Raw genomic sequence first — 4905 nt, 5'->3', positions numbered from 1 at the left:
ATGTCTATATATATTCATCTTAGTGAATTTTTAATAAGGAGGAACATTCAGAAAATTGTGAGAGTATTCTCTTTGGTTCTTGAAGAACTAATTCGAACTTATCGGAAATTTCCGTGGCGTTCATCATCGACTTATCAAACGGCTTTCCACCACCGTTTGTGGCATCTTCCTATATACCGAGGTTCTTGTTTTGCAATAAACAACGGGTTGAGGTCAGTTATACCAAGGTTCTTGTTTATGTTGTAAACAATGGGTCGAGGATTTGTCAATCAAATCTGATCGTGGAACGATCTTGGGTTCCTTTAGTTGTCGGGTCTCGTCATTCTTGGCGGGAATCGCATCAAATACATCATTATCTCTAGTCACGAGAAATCCATATCTCTCGGGCTCGCGACGTATCATACCAGACCTATGAGGCTCTTGTGTCACATGTGCAGAAGATTGTGCCGTAACACCTTGTGATACTTGTTCTGCAACCTCATCTGTCGGCTGGTCAATGTCATTTTGTGGTTGAACTTCCCAAGTTCTAATTTCTTCCCACTAGTTCCTTTGATGAGAAACTCCTTTTCAAGGAATACAGCAGTTTAAGCGACAAAGTAACATTTATCCATAAAGACAAATTGGGAAATCCCCAAACCGTATCTCATATGGTGTATTTTGAACCGACTTCGATGAAACAAGGTCCAATATGAGAACGACTATCTATAGAGCAAATCCCAGAAGGAGTAGGGTAAGTTCGCATGATTCATCATAGACCAAACCCTATCTAATACGGTTTGATTCCTTCTTTCAACAACACCATCCCACTATGGTGTCCCGGAGGTGTCAATTCAAACAATATTCCACATTGTCTAAGATAGTATACGAACTCATGGCTCAAATATTCTTCTCCTTGATCTTAACCGAAGAGTCTTAATATGTTTCTCAACCCGATCCTCTACTTCATACTTGAATTCTTTGAACTTTTCAAAGGATTCGTATTTGTGTCTCATCAATACACATGTCCATATCTACTGAAGAAATAATGAAGCAGACATAACCTCTTCTTGCAACTTTGTTTAGGGGGCTGCATACATCTGTATATATGAGGCCAGAAGATTACTAGCTCGTTCACTCTTATGAGTAAATCGGCCCTTAGTGATCTTCCCGAATAAGCAAGACTAATATGTTTCAAATGATTCTAAATCAAATGAATCTAGCAATCCATCTTTATGGACTCTAGAACTGCGATTCTCACTTATATGGCTTAAATAGCAATGCAAGAAGTATGTCGGATTCGAATTATTGGATTGAGCCATTAAGTTTCCATGTTATAGATTGGCATGTCTAGATCAAGATCATATAAACCATTACTCACATGTGCACCACTATAGAGAACATAACATAGAAAAACACTTGTTATTTATAAATAATCAAATTCCTTTCTTGTTCAAACGAGAAACAAAGATAATGTTCTAACTAATAGCAGGCTCATAGTAACAGCATTTCTTGATCAAGTACAAGTCCAGTGGCAAGGGCAAGTGGTAAGTGCCTACGACTAGTGCAACAATTCTTGCTTCAATTCTAACCCGTAGGACCAACTCGCCAATTTGCCAATGATCTACTATTCTTAGACCTTGCACATTTCATAAGTGTGAGTGCCACATCAAGTATATTATACCCTGATATTGAAATAATAGATACATCTATTTCTATAACAATGATACCCGAAGCGGAAGTCCTACTTCCCGTCTTCTTCATCTCCTTCGCCACCTTTCTTTTGGGTTTTAATGCATCCCAATCATTTTGGACATGCCCTTGGCCATTTGCCTTTGGTCCATCACTATGGACCTTCCTTTACTAATATTATGCTCTATTGTTCTCAACATGATAGCAGTTCAGACAAAGGCTTCTGTCAAGTAGCGACTATCGGATTAAGACTGTGGCCAACTGTTGACTGAAATTAAATTCATGTCGTTCTCGGTTCTCAACATACCCAATCCTTTTAAGCACGTGAGACCTACGAGACTACCCATAGTTAACATTGTCTGAAAGAGCACCTTGAAAACCTTAAACCTCTAATAATGGGCTTGCCCTAGATAGAGTTGTCTAAGATGTACGATCATATCGTATGCACCATAATCTCGTGCTTTTTTGCAGCTTCAAATTCACGGTGCCAACATGAGACATGCAACATCCAAGGCATCACCTTGATGCTTCTTATAAGCATCACTTTCAGCTCGGGAGGCATTATCAAGTGGTGACTCAAGAAGAGATTGTTCTAAGACATATAACTAATTCTTCACTTTGAGAACAATTCTCAAATTTCGGTACCAGTCCAACAATTCATTCCTGGTTAACTTGTCCTTTTGAAGGACAAATTGCTAAAATAAGGTACTCGTAGTATTAATGGCCATGGATACTACCACATATATATGCAAAATAAGTATTACGACATCATAATATTTAACGAGGACTTTGTTAACTATTGCTCCCACTATTTTTATCAAATCAATGACCCTCAAACATTGATTCATAAAATCATATTTTCATAGTGGTCCAAGATCCATATTTCACCAAGTCTGAGTCATCGAGGGCTGAAACTCCAAAAACTGGCTATTTAGGTAGGGAACCCCCTTTCCCAATTGTATCACATGCAACTCTTGGTTAGTTGGGTGAATAACTCCTTATTCCATCTACCTTGTAGATCGATGCCCAACTCCTTACCTCTGAAATCCTAATCCTATTAGGCTTGCTCAATTAAGTCCAACCCACGGGTAAACATCGCGCCTTGCCAAGTAGATGAGGGCATCTTGCGAGGGCAAGTTCTACACACTAATCGATCTTGGTCTTGACGAGTGTTACACGGTGGAAGCCAGTAGACTTAATATTTTCATCAAGGGTTTTCAAAATCAATCTCACCATAGACCATCATGCAACACTTTGCATAACAAATCAACATGTGTAACCATTGCACATACATATTCTCCATAAATCATATTTACGGCAAGTCATAGCATACGCCAAATATCACATACCTAATATAAGCTATAACCCAATAATGTCTAACAATCATGATGACAGACAATTTGCAGAAGCATGCAACCACGCAAATACTAAGGCACTTAAGCATAAAATCATATTTTATGCTACTATCTACCAAGATTCTAACTAGCATGTTCTGATACCAATTGTAGGAATCGCGCACCTAACAAAGCAACAACGGAAGCAACGGAAAGCAGAAAATTCAAAATTTTCTATCATGCGAAACCTAAGAACAAGATCATACTAGAAGAATAGAGACAGAAAAGCGTACCTAGGTGCGATGTTATCGTGCAGAACCAATGCTAGGATGCCAAACCAAGCGCCCCATGTGTCGCGCCTCTATCAATATCCACACCAACCTTGTCGACGGAATTCCGAGCTTGGCGGTGCTAGTGACCTATACCCGAAGGAAAACGCCCGAACAAAATAAAATTATTAGACTAATGGACTTGAATAGGGCTCATGAGCAAGTTGTAATCATATTACAATTTGCCGTGATCGAATTGAGTAATTTTTGAACTCGAACATCGATGCCCTTAACCAAGGCCCTTGACCCTTATTCATAGGCTTAGGGGAGGACCCATGGAGGTTATGGAATCAATGTGGGATAGCTAAAATTGGTTATCCTCACGCCATATGTCCGCCATGTGTCGACTTCTCATTGGTCCACTTGTAATCATATGATTGGACCAACTATCGTCGCTCGATTTGTCCAAGTGTCAACTTGTGATTTGGCCAATTGTCATCGCATGATTATGCCACATGAAGACACATGATTGATCCACTTGTCATCACATGATTGGTCCAAAAGTTGTTACCCCATTCGCCCCCTTATTTGATCCATTAAATCTAATAATCGGAATCCAATCAATCGGAAAAGTTTGATCTCATTAAACTTCCGACGTTTCGTCTTACGCTTAACCTCATCTAATCTCTATTAGATGAAGTCGCCTTCATCATCCGTCGATTCAGTTGTTGCGTGTGACCCTGTAGGTTCCCGATTACGTTGGCAGTAATATCGAAATGTGACCCTGAACGGCATCTAGAAATGCATCACTATTATCCAAGCAATCGGAAAGCCAATTGTTTGACGAACCTGTGGACCATGTTACTGCGCAACAATGTCCATTTGTCCTCTATATCTCGATCGAGACCAAGTCATGGTCGATGTCATCCTTTGTATGGCTCAATCTCTTTTCTTGGTTCTGGATAAGTCTATCAATCAAATGAGCTCAATATCTCTATATCGACTCATTTAAGTATGCGCATCCACTTCCAGACTTCTCCTACAAAGGGGCCTAGTGAGATATCGCTCTGTTGCGAAGGAGGAACAAATCCTTTCTTGGTCACTCACATTCTTCTTAATGCTCTGTGGCATACCCAATAATTGTCTTTATAATCAGTTTGTTACGGTGATGTTTGATAGCATCAAAGTATTCGACATTACATGTAGGAATTCATGGTGACCTCAAGTCAAAGAACCTCTGCACCATAGTCATTATGAGAACTGCTAATGACAATCTCGTAACGACCCATGTAGCAGCCTCAGTCCAGTACACATTACCCCTAATACATACATGTGGTGTGACTTGATATCTCTACATCCATGACCTGTGAGATTTGGTCATTAATCACCACCACACTAGCCTTGTTGCATTATCGTCGTCCTAGTTAATGATAATATTTCGACCATGGACGTTTAGGAATAGTGTTCATCATTGATAGGATCTCACAATCAAGTCATACTTGATGCTTATCGAACCTACTATCCAAGGACGTTATCAGGTAAAATGAAAGCGCAACCACACGATAACAGAAATGCCTCATGGTATATAAATGTCATAATATAGAATTAATGACAGATTGCCTATAGGGCATACA

The sequence above is a fragment of the Punica granatum genome, chromosome 1, assembly GCF_007655135.1.
Source record: "Punica granatum isolate Tunisia-2019 chromosome 1, ASM765513v2, whole genome shotgun sequence".
Lineage (NCBI taxonomy): Eukaryota > Viridiplantae > Streptophyta > Magnoliopsida > Myrtales > Lythraceae > Punica > Punica granatum.
This window is presented reverse-complemented; position numbering follows the sequence as displayed.